We start from the raw sequence: 13579 nt of genomic DNA on the forward strand, positions 1-13579 counted from the left end.
AACATAGGTTTTTAACTCTAAAGTCTAGAAGTTCTCCATGACACCAAATCACTTCACCAAGTTTTACCTTCTTCCTCTGTGAACCAACCAAATTGTTTAATTAAAACTTTAAGGCCCTTTCTATTCACCATTCTGGGACTTTGATGAATCTAATATTTACATTTCTTTTTTTTTTTTTTCAAAGACTTATCCATTTATTCATGAGACAAGGAGATAGAGAGAGAGAGGCAGAGACTTAGGCAGAGGGAGAAGTAGGCTCCCCACAGGGAGCCCAGTGCGGGACTTGATCCCAGAACTGGGGTTCACGCCCTGAAGCCAAAGGCAGACACCCAACTGCTGAGCTGCCCAGGTGTCCCTACATTTATTCTTTTTTAATCCCACCTGATCTGTAGGTGAAAGGTACAAGAAATAATGTGAGGTGATGTAGGTTTATGGAGTTATGAATTTGAGCAAGCCCTATTCTAAAGGGTGTAAATCATAAATTTGATCTACCATTTGGACATCCAAGTCAAATCAATTTTCAGTTCCTTGTAAGCTAAAATAGGATTACTTCACTTAAGGAACTATGTGAGAGCCAATACAAAGTGGGGATGAGAACAGCAAAGCAGGAAATGATAAAAGGAAAGCAAATAAGCATGTTCCTCTTTTATATTCAAATAACTTTAGCACTTTAACATTTGTATATTCATGTGACATACCTTTACAAACCAGTAATAGACCAATATAAGAAAATACAATCACACAATTGAATAAGGACAAATGTAAAACCATGTGCATTTTAGTATTACTGATTTAATAAAAAAAATTTTAGGGGCAGCCCGGGTGGCTCAGCGGATTGGTGCCACCTTTGACCCAGGGCGTGGTCCTGGAGTCCTGGGATCGAGTCCCACGTCGGGCTCCCCGCATGGAGCCTGCTTCTCCCTCTGCCTGTGTCTCTGTCTCTGCCTCTCTTTCTCTCTCTCTCTCTCTCTCTCTGTCTCATAAATAAATAAAATCTTTTAAAAAAATTTTAGGAGAATTTCTCAACAGTTGAGGCTTTGGGGAAATACACACTGAAAGACTAGAAAAAGGAATGTCCCTTGTAACTTGCTTTTGGAAGGTAATTTGCGATATATATATCCAACACTTATTTTTATGTATCACCTTTGATCCATAATTTCCTTCTAAACAAGAACCAGAGATATGTGCAAAGAATTAGCCACAAAAATGTTTGTGGAAGTACTATCTATATAATTAATGAAAATTAGTAAAAAGTTAAAAGGTTAATGATAGAAGATTAAATAAATTGAAGTTTATTCATGCAGTGGAAGTCTTTGGATATTAAAAATATAAAGAAGTGATATAGACAGATGTTCAAAACACATTGCCAAGTTGATAAATGTAAATTACAAATGTATACACATCTACTTAAAGCAAAAACACAATCACACAAGAGTGGTCATGGACTAAGTAGTTATGTACTCCAAAACTCATCTGTTAAAATCAAACTCTCAATGTGATGGTATTTAGGAGGTAATCAGGTCCTGGGGGCTGAGTCTTCATGAATGGGATTTAAGGCCCTTTTAGAAGAGGTCAGAGGGCTAGTTCACTCTCTTTCCCCCATGTGAAGATACAATGAGAAATCAGCATTCGGCAATCCAGAAGGGAGCCCTCACCAGAACCCAACCACACTGGCACCTTGATCTTGGAATTCCAGCCTTCAGAACTATGAAAGATAAACTTCCATTGTCTACAAACCACCTGGTCATTGGTGCTTTTTATACAAGCCAAAACTGAGTAAAGGGTACACATGCATTTTTTTAAAAGACTCAAATATACCCAGGAATTATCTCTGACTGATGCGATTATAGGTGATTTTGTCTTCTTTTTATTTCTCCACAACTTTCCAGATTTTCTACCAGGAATATATATGATTTTATAACAATTTTTAAAATCAATTATTGAAACAAATCCTTATATTAACAAAAATATACCATTCAGATGGTAGCTACACTTGTGAGCATAGCTTAACACAGAGAAATTGAATCACAATGTTGTACACCTAAAACTAATGTAACATTATATGTCAACTATACTAAAAAAGCATTTCTTTAAATATACTGTTCAGTATGTCAAATGCCATATTCACTCGTCCTTTAAAAAAAAAAAAAAAAGATAAAAGACAAGAGCCCTTACCACACCATGGCCATCAGACACCAGAGACACCAAGCCAAAGGCCATCTGTGTTCTAAGAAAAAAAACACCCTTATCCCAAGGAGGTTTTTCAAATAATTGTATTAATTCTCTGCTTTCTAACTTGGAAATCTAGTTTGAAAGAAATAATGTGTGTGAACTTAAATTTTTAAAAAGCAAAATTATTAAAATAAGTGTTATTTTGTAATATTTTCCATTGTGGTATTAGCCACGTTGACTCTGGAGTTATAAAAACAATTTGTTTTTATAACATAAAAACAAATAATATAATTTGTTTACTTGGAATATTCGCTTCAACAAATATTGCATTTCTTTTTTTTTTTTTTTTTAAAGCCAATCCAATGTTGCAAACCAACAATTGTGCAATGACATTTGGAGAGAGATTGTATCACAGCAGAAGCTTGTATTTAGTTATTTTTCCTTTGGCATTTTTCCTTTTAACAGAAGACTTTTAAAAACCAAAAAGTGCATGCCTTATTTAACAGCTACATTAATGGTATCAATTTAAACCCTACTAAAATGCAAAGTTGAAGAATTAGTTTGTCTCCATAGAAAATAGTACAATAGCTACCTTGTATTTGTGGCCTGTTATTTAGGTTCTTAAATAACCACTATTTTATTTCACCCTCACAGCAACCCTGTAAAGGAGATAAGATTATTTCTATTTTACAGATGAAGAAATTGAGGCACAGAAAGTTTTGAATAAATAACTTGAGCAAAATCATACAGCCAAAATGAGGAGAACCAGGATTTGAGCTCAAGTCTCTGATTTTAGTCTTATGTTCTGCTTACTATGTAAGTTGTTCACTGTGTACTGCATTCCCTTGGGATTACATTGGATAATGTAACTATTTTTCTCATTTGGAAAGGTGCCTGGGTGGCTCTGTCCATTAAACATCCAACTCTTGATTTCAGCTCAGGTCATGGTCTCAGGTCCTGGGATCCAGCCCCACTTTAGGCTCCACACTCAGTGGGGCAGTGGTGTCTACTTAAAGATTCTCTCTCCCTCTCTGTTTGCCCCTCACTCTGCTTGTGTTCTCTCTTAAAAAAAAAAAAAATGATGCCACACTAATGCTTCTGTCTGTAGTTTGATTTTTTTTCTTGTGAAAAAGATACGCTGTGAAACAAATACCAGAGATTACCCATGGGAGATGAGTTGCCTTAGGAACCCGTGTGTAGTTTGAAGGCTCCTAAGGAAAGACTTCTGATGGCCAAGTGGACTTCTCAGGGTTGAAAAAATGGATGTGGTTGTAGGTCATACTGGACAGAGAGTGGACCAATCTTATGCTAGGAACTTGTAGGAGCTAGAGTCCTTTAAAAGAAAATTGATATGGGGAGTCAAGTTGCTGGGTGCTAGGAACTATAAACCTTGGACTCCAAAGAGAAGCAACCTGGAATGAAAGTAATACTCAACCACCTCATGGGCCCAGGCCACGAACAAGGGCAACAAGATTAACACACTTCTGCAGTGTCAACAAAAGGTGGTCATCTGAAGAGAGATGATCAGTTTACAGAACCACAGGGGTACAGCAGGAAAAATGACAGCAGGAATCCCCACAGATGGATTTAACACCAGGGCTCTCCTGCTTAGGTGTGGAAATCTAATGGACTCCTCCTTGGAGAGGAGAGAACCTTAACTGAGATACTAAATCAGCATATGGATACTTGATCCTCTTTAGGCTTAATTTGGAGAAATAAGAGGTCCAAGAGGTCCATGACTCCACATGGCCATTACTTCTCCATGCCTTTCTTCTAAGTTAGCTGCAATGGGCATGCATTATTATTTTTAAATTTAACATTACTCAAAATCATTAGCCTGACAAATTATATTAATTAGATGTATATTATCTTACACATTGGTTTAGTGATTAAAGAATATAATGTTGGTTTAAAGAAAGCACATTAGTACTTTCAAGCCACAAAGCTATCATACAGAAAATTTTACCTCAATGTGCTAGAAGATCTGAAATGTTACTAGAACATATAGTAAAGTAGACAGGTGAAAAGCTCTTAAAGGTTGTTTGAGGACATACTGATCCTGATAATGTCACACATTCCCTTCTCTCCTACAGGAAAGGTTTAGGCAGGGAGAATGTAAATATTTTGTTTATTAAATGTCAGGACCCGTTTTAAGTATCACTGAAGATTTCTTAGTGAGAACAGTAATAACAAAAACCTCCCTTCTCTTTCCTTGTGTCACTTTGGAGATACAGCTCATTCATCCTGTGCCAAAGAGAGGGCTTTTGGGTTTTGTTGTTGTTGTTGTTTTTAAATAAATAAATAAAATTCTTGTCAATCTTCTTATGTAGGTTGGTCATGCCAGAATCCAGATGAAATCTATCTAGATAGCTTTTAAATTTCTCTTTACTTTGTATACTCCCTATAGAAAGGCCAGGTTTTACTCCACTCGAAAAATATATTGCCATTGACTGATTACAGTTATGTGAAATAACCCATGGGAAATTTAAACACATACACCCACACAGAGCTTGCACTTAGAGTGTCCTAAATACTATATCCAATTGTACTTTGACTTCCTTAAAACCATCTAATATTTTAACCTCTTTTATATAAAAAATATTTTGATAACAATATGTATGAATTACTTTAGAAAAGGAAAATATAATGTTACTATGATTAAGAGAATTCTTCTATGATAAAGTAGCATTAAAATTTACTACTTATTTCTTTACTTCTATTTTAATTGCATTTAACTGGACCTTTCTGTTTATAAACTAACACACTGGGAGGAAATAGAAATAGCCAATCCTTTATTCTAACAATGCAAGCTTTCAAGGCCTATGGTAAACTGCTTGTCGGGTGCTGAATCCCAGTAGCAAAAATCAATCAAAACCGAAACACTTCAGCTAGACTTTATAAAATCAGAATTTCCTGAAAGATCCTCATTGCTTTTTTTAATTTAAACTCTTCCACCTCACCTACCATCCACTGCCACCCATCGTGGTTGTAGATAACAGTGGAGCTGCAATTTAAAGTCAAAAATTAATGTATTACAAAGGATTTGAGAGGAAAGCATTGGAACTAGTCAGACAACTTTCTGTGATGAAAACCCACAACTAAGAAAATTAAACTTCCTATAATTTTGTAAATTATAGCAGGAATACCTGTAATTACCCACATAAATGAGGACAAAAAATTTGCCCTTAAGGGTTGGATTACATTTGAAGGGAGGCTGCCTTGTTTGCTATGCTCAAGAAAGAAGGCATGTTGACACACAGGAGAATAATAGCTAACGCGCTTTGGATAGCACTGAGAAAAAGGGATTTTAAAGAAACCTGATAAACAGGACACGGCTCTTTTCTATAAGGAGATTCAGCAAGCCTAACAAAACAAGCAGGCACCTGTGATAGCCAAAACTATCCCTACATCTACACACACACACACACACACACACACACCACGTTTTCAGCTAGCTCCACCAACACAACATGAACTGGCAGATTGTAATCTAGACTGAATCCAGATCTGGTGTTTGTTTTTCTTTTTGGATCTTCCTGCCACTGTAAATCAAGCCTGATGCCCCTCAAACAGGACAGAACTCTATATGCTCAGGAAGCCGCAGAATTTCTGTTCCTGGGTGACTGGCAAAGTCTCCAAATGTTAGTCCCACACCAAAAAAACAAACAAACAAACAAACAACAACAAAAACAACTCATCACTTTAGTCCTGCTAAATTAAACATAGAAGATAATGAAAATGGCATGCATTATTCCCATAATCAGTCATCTAAAATTCATAGCTTTGCTACTGAAGAGATATTTGAAGACACACAAGCTTAAAGTTAGGAATATTATGTCAAGCAATTTGGAGAATCCCACTACTCATGTTATTTTCCCCCCTCCATGTATAGTTCACATTCATCATTCCAGATAGAAGCTTCCACCAGCACATTATGAAATCCTAACATAAGACTTTCCACCTATAAGGAAGGTATTTCTCCTTAACTTTACCCAACACATGAAGTGCAGGGAGCAAAGTTCCTCTGTAACACTTCATTTCTAAGAAGGCTCTTTCTACCACCCTTCCCACAGAGTAAGCATTGATCCTGTTGCAGAGTTTTGACACTTACCTACTTAAATACAAAGGTGGTTTGAAAATTCTTTGCTAGGTTTGTTATGTAATTCTAATGTGCCAACACCCTTCATAAACAATCCAGTGCCCTTACAAACAAAGTAGCTTACTTAGCCTCGCCAAAAACCTGTGGGAAGGATCACCAAATGGAGCTATTCTCTGCATAGCTCCATTAAAACCAGTCACAAAATAAAGAACACATAAACGTTCTTTCACAGTCAAACATTATTCTTCATCGCCTAGACTACATTCTGCAATCCAGTTGAATGCTTTCTGAAACCACATGTCAATACAACAATGTTATATTGTTTTTAGTTCATCAACTAGTACCTAAAAGCTTGTAGTATTGAAAATATATTGAGTCAAAAGTGGTAAGACATAATGACCAATTCCAGCTCCACAGCATAAGCCTCCCAATGTTTGGTTTTCTTTTTTTCTTAAATATTGTTTAATTCTAGAGTTTAAGCAGTTCTTAAAAACATCAACCCAAAAAAAAAGAGATGTAAGCTATCTAGGAAGGAAAGGTGGGCAGAGGGAAGAAGAACCATCTACTTGGGTCCTCCTCCACAGCGCTAAAGGCTCTGTGATTTTATCCTCTCTGCGTGCATCTCTAACCAACCAGCTACAGTCCTCAGTAGTTCATTATTCATAGAAACACATCAATGTTAACAATGTTAACAATTTTTAAACAATCCACAGAAAACTGAAAGGAGCAAACTGTAAACTGTTTTACTATGGAAACAAAAGGTATATAACACTAAAGATCTTAATATAAGAAATATACACACAACTTAGATATGCAGGGGTTTTGAGGTGACCTACAGAATTCATCGAGAGCTACAATCTTTACGGCCAGAGCCTTCTATGAGTGCTCCAAAAATGTACATTCTGGACCTATGCTGCATTAGCTTGCCCCCAACTATTAAAGTCCCTAATTTCCTTTTTTTTTTTTTTTTTTAAGGTTCTTGATTTCCAATGAACATAGCATAATCTATGTTAGACTGACGGTATAGGAATCCTACTAAAATGCTTTTGGATGGCCTTTTAAGGTCAGTTAGAAATCACTAGATGTTTTTAATTACATTGTCACCAGTACTTATATCTCTGTTTATCTGTCATTGCCTCAAGCCTTAGTTCCTGTTGATTAAATCTGTCTTTGAACCAGTTACATAATTTTGCTTCAAGATATGAAATGGCCATAGGGACTCTACTTCCTGGTTAACCTGTGTTAATGAATCACCACAGTTTCATATTTTCCCATACGAGAGGAACATGGTATAACAGAAGCAAGTTAAGGCATAATGATCTCCCCCCACCTTTTTCCTGAACAAGTCTCTAAATACTCTACTTGTATATCCCTGTATCCTTTCATTCGTAATTAAGGAAACCATTATAGATTTTAGCTTAAAAAAAAAAAAAAAAAGATTTTTTTGCTTATTTGACAGAGAAAGAAATTGAGTGCAGGAACACACAAGCAGGGGGAGTAGCAAAGGGAGAGGAAGAAGCAGCTCTCCACTGAGCAGGGTGCCTGACGTGGGACTCGATCCCATGACCCCAGGATCATGACTTGAGCCGAAGGCAAACGCTTAACCAACTGAGACACCCAGGCACTCCTGGTTTTAGCTTAAAAAAAAAAAAAAATGCCAACAGTGGTCACATTTCTTACAAAGACCTAGAACTTATTAAAAACTCATTAAAATTTAAAAAAAAGAACCAATTCTCTAAAAGGTCAAAGCTTTAGCTAATTTACATAATCACTAAAAATTTTCACTAAGTGATAATATAAAAGATAGAAGCCACCTTACCACTAAATCTGTCATTCCCATGCCATACACATACATATTCTCTAAGTAGGAAACTACCTGGCTAAACTCTCAGATTTCTTTTGTAACATTTCAAAGTATTTTTCCAAAATAGTATAGATCATGGTCTCTTAGACCTCATATCTGCCATATAAATACCATTATCGGTATTTAATGGTAAGTTAAATACATAGGCAAATTCTGTATATACAGATAGCATTCCAGAAGCATCCCATTGTTATTTTCATGTCCTATTTAGATACAAGGTACTGAGTATGTATGTGTTGACAGAGTATTCGCAAACCCTCTTAAGGGCAGGCTGTCCAAACGTTGGAGGAAAAACAGCCCACCAGTCACTTGTCACCGTCCGGTGGTAGGAAACGCTTTCATCTCCCTCCCTCAAATCTTCATGGAATTCTGAAGCCATATAGAATGCTCCAGGATAAATCTGCTTTCTGGTGGATAAATAATAGGCCTATCTTTTCTTACATTGGTCTTACTTACTTTGCTAACTAGGTTGCAAAAATCTTCTGGAAGTCCTATTTGACGAGTGTTTCTTTCTAGGAGATAAAACTGGAATACCAAGAAAATCCTCAATCACAACAAAACATAAAATCCCAGCAGTGTTCCATAGTTTATGATGGTCAAGCATCCAATCCATTTATTGGAGACTCCTATCAAATACCAGATGTTTGCTGATAAAGCCTAACCTCTTAAACTTGCCTAAAGGGCCTCCAAGATTTTGCCACCAACTTCATTTTCCCTCTCCTCTGTGGAATACTGTAGGTTGACCACAAATGTGCCCTTTTTTTGCTGTCAGAATTCCAGTCTGCATGTGTTCATCACGATCATTCTAGGACAAAAATCACAATGTTTCCCTTTGCCAGATAGTCATTTTTGCACCCTTTTTTTGCAACTGGGAGCGACCGTATTTCCTGATAAAGGGAACAGATGTGGCTGGAACCTCCCCTTGCCTCTTCCTCCCATATGGAAATAATGCCTGGTGCCATGGTAGCCGTAGTAAAAACCAGGGGACCTCAAACAGAGGAGGAAAGAGCCAGCAAATGAAGACAGAATGGAAAGCTGGAAAGAGTATATTGTGTGACAGCATTGTGAGCAACAGAAACAAGGCCAATAATTGCTTATCATCTTGCTTCTTGCTATATGAGAAAAAATAAACTCCTATTCACTTAGACCACTGTTAGTCATATTTTCTGTTATTTGCAGCCCAAATCATCCCATGTAAGAGCTTCTGCTTCATGCCTTTCGTGTAGTCCCATCAATTTGTCATCACCCCAAATATCACATACTTTCCTACCTTCGTGTCTTTTCTACATTTGGCTTTGCATATGGTGAATGTTTAATAAATATTAGAAAATGAATGATGTGAATTGGTGGATGAAACTTTAAGTTTAAATAAGTGGCCCATGATTAGATCAATAAATAATTATTCACTATGGTTAGAAGGCATAGTGCTATAGTTATTTTACATTTTGAGCTTTCATTTAATAAGAATGATTCTATCCATTCCAAATGACAACTTCTTGTGCTTTGCTTTTATAAAGAAACAAAAGGCCTCAAATACTAGTTTGATATACAGGGTGGTTGTCTGGAGCACAGAAACTAGCTCTCCTGCTGTGTTTTATAGAAAGTCTAGCTCACTGCTGGCACTCAATGAATATTAAATTATAATAATACTGCTATGGGTATCATTCAGTTTCTGACATTGTTATAACTTTCTTCTCTGTTTCTGAAGTGTGTGAGATCCTATAATAAAAATGTTTTATAGAAGTGAATGCACATTATATACAGTTTGTCAGTCACCTTAGCCAGGTTGTATTAGGAACGTGTTGGGCTCAAATAAAAATGTGCTTTAAAATTCTGTGTTTAAAATATTGGTGTGATTCAACTGCAGGAGTCTAAGTTTCCTAATTTGCTATAATAAATTTCTTTTCAAAAACATTATCAGATTGCAACTCTTCCCAACTCTAGGGGAAAAACACTCTTTTCTACAGGAAAACTGAAGTGGGGGGAAAAAAAGATTTTTAAAATGTAAAAGTTCAAGTTATACCTCTATTTAAAAGATCCTGAGATATTTTGTCTTAATTTTAAAACTATTGCATTTAGAAGTGTTATAATTATTAAAGAAAAAGAAGCTTCAAACTCATTCATATAACTACCACTTAAAGAACACAGTCCAAGGTCTTAAGATGATCCAGATAGTATTTGTCATATCTCAAAACTTCCAAAGAGACCTTAACACTCAAGAATTTTGCTTGAGACTGTCATTGCTTATCAACCCAAGGAATTATTAAGGCACAATGATGCCCCATTGTCTTTTTATCTGTTTATCCACTCCATTTCTGAAACTCTACCTAACAAACTTTCTCTTTGCTTGACTCTGTTTTCATATTCAGCCCTTCCGCTAAAGAACAGCATTGAAAACAATTTTTAAAGTTTAGAGAAGATGGAATAATCTTCATTTAAAACCACATTCATTTTACTCCGGGGCATTTATGCTAGAGAAATGAAAATCTGAGCTCATACAAAAACCTATGTACTAATGTTCAAATGTTCATAGCAGCTTTACTTCCAGTAGCCAAAAACCGGCAAAACCCAGGCACCCTTCAACAGGTGACTGGTTAAACAAACTGCAGCACATCCATACCATGGAACTCGATTCAGCTATAAAAAGAACAATATTGATACACCTAACAACCTAAATGAACCAGAGAATCCTGCTGAGCAGAAAAAGCCAATCCCAAAGCTTCCTAAGTCTATGATTTATAACAACATTCTTGAAATGACAAAATTAGAGAAATGGAGGACAGATTAGTGGTTGCCAGGCCTCAGTGTGGTGGTGGGGCAGAAGGGGGGTGTGGCTATAAGATGGCAACCTGAGGCATCCTTATGGTAGCCGAATCACTCTGTATTTTGACTATCCTAAGGTCAATATCCTGATTGGGATACTGTCCTAGAATTTTACAAGATGTTACTATTAGGGAAAATTGAGTTAGAAGAGTTCTAGATTTCTTACAACTGCATAGGAATCTTTACCCCAAAATAAAGTTTAATTTTTTGCCTAGCTTCCATTCCATCTCCTTAGAACAACTTCCTGCTGTTTCTTGGAACTACCAGTCCTATTTTCAGCTATTGTGGTTCAGATGGTCTAATCCAGCCTCAAGTTTTCATGTAATTCAGATCCGATCACAGTCCATCTCTCCTGATTTCTAGCGATGGGTTCAGGAATGGTCATGTGATTCAAGTCAGTGAGGGGATACTCCACTGAACTGTGGAGGAAGGGAAATTTCCTTTACTGGGGTTGCTTAATATTGGAAAATGAAAAAAAAAAAACTAGAACCACTAGACCCACCTCCCCACCCCCCGCCCCACATTGAGCCAGAGTAAAGGAGGCAGATCCAAGAGACAGAGATTTGAATCCTAATTACAGTTTATATGCCTGAATCCAACCATGCCTAAAGCCAGTGTACCTTTTAAACTTGCCATTTACGTGAGGTAAATACACTTTTCTAAAACAATTTTTAAAATCTTCAGTGAAGATTAGAATCATATTCAGTCTATGACAGATATTCTGTAAGCAACATAGTGAAGTTTGAAATACTTTGCACTACAACAAAAACATTTTATTACTCCACCAGTGAGAATACAGTTCTGTACTTTTATCTCAAGTTCAGCGGCCGTTCTCTTCCTCTTCTGATCTTGGTCTGCTACTACTTTTCTTGAACAAGGTTTTCTGGTAAGCACTATAATTTTGTGTTTTGCCCATTTCCCACTAGCATATCACATTCTTATTAACGGTCATGTCCTACTTCGAAGGCTTTCTCCACACCAATACTATCTTTAAAATCTACCCATACTTTGTTCTATTAGTTTTATTGGTTTCCCAAATGGTTACATATTAAACATTTATTCACTAATGCATATTTTTCTTCACTGGTTCAAGATTCTAACTTCTTCAAATGCTATATCCCTATACATATTTGAGTCTGAGGTTGGACATTAATTTGTTTCTTAACCATGTATTTCTCAACACCATATTATTTTAATTTCAGCAACTTTATGATACATCTTAATATCTGGTTAGGCAATGTTCCTTCTTAGTATTTTGTGTTTTTCAGAATCCATTCAGCTATACTTGCACGTTTATTCTTCAAACTGAAATGTAGAATCATTTTGTCAAGTTCCTCACTGCCTTACCCACAACAAAATTGGGATTTTGGTCAATGATACACTGTGTATAGTATAAATTTAAACCAAATTGACCTCTTTTAAAAAATTAAGCCTACTTTTTCTAAGGTATGTCTTTCCATTTATTCAAATCATTTATTATGTTCTCACATCTTTTTGTCATTCTATTCCCATATAATTTTATTCATCTAGTTCCTGCACATTTCTTAAGACTATTGTAGATATTAAATGCTATTTAGCTGGAAATGAGAATGCAATATTTTTCCTTTATAAGAATCAGATATATCAGAAAGCTACTGGTTATTTTGTAGCCATTTTTTTGTTGTTGTTGTTGTTAAGATCTTATTTATTTATTCATGAGAGACCCAGTGAGAGAAGCAGAGACACAGGCAGAGGGAGAAGCAGGCTCCATGCAGGGAGCCTGATGTGGGACTGGATCCCCGGACTCCAGGATCACACACTGGGCCAAAGGCAGATGCTAACCCACTGAGCCACCCAGGGATCCCCATGTAGCCATCTATTTTAATGGATATCCTTATTTTCTTGTAATTTTAACAAGCCTGAAAGATAGATCATTGTTCAATATTTTCAAAGATCAGTTTATTTAAAATAGTTCAAGAAACAATTGTGTCATCAGTATAATTTAAAATGAAGAAAAATGCTGGTTAAAAATATACACATGCCTCTACACACATATATACATATGAATCCTCTGTAATAGGATGTGCCTTCTTCTAGAATTTAAATATTAGTAAAAGCAAGGGATTCAGTATCTTTATAAAGTATTCACTATTTATAGAGCTCTTCTTGTGTTAGGCCATTTGTTTTTTCCAATAAGTGATTGCCCCAAGGAATCTTTTTTCAGTGATTCTCAAAAATCAAATATTACAATTTTAAAATCATAAAAAGAAAAACATCTCATCTGATGCTTCTACTTTAAAAAAATAGGTTCACAACAAGATTAACAATGCACCTAAACTTGGCTCTGTGATTCTGTGTTTAGATAATGATTGAAATCCATTAAATGATCTTTTTATGGTTGATGATCTGTCAGCTGAACATCCAGCAGTTTCTTTTTATAGAAATATGATTTGATCTGCAATGTCCTGGAACATGTTTTTCCAGCTATTCGGCTTCAAGCTTATGCTAATTAACAGGCTTTATCTCACAACTTCCGTGCCACATTAAAATCACCTCCCTCTAGAAGCATTCTTTGATAAACCAATGGAATTTCTACAGCATTCATTGTAGGTACTACTCAGATAAGGTTTTTTTTTTTTTTT

At 36.1% G+C, this 13579-nt stretch overlaps 1 protein-coding gene across 4 annotated transcripts in view; it reads left to right on the forward strand.

Annotated features, from left to right (window-relative positions):
* The window catches only part of LOC144303802 (uncharacterized), a 113220-nt gene that overhangs the window by 14105 nt on the left and 85536 nt on the right, over window positions 1–13579 (forward strand). The window lies entirely within an intron of this gene.

Source organism: Canis aureus, chromosome 33, assembly GCF_053574225.1.
Source record: "Canis aureus isolate CA01 chromosome 33, VMU_Caureus_v.1.0, whole genome shotgun sequence".
In the NCBI taxonomy this organism is placed as follows: domain Eukaryota; kingdom Metazoa; phylum Chordata; class Mammalia; order Carnivora; family Canidae; genus Canis; species Canis aureus.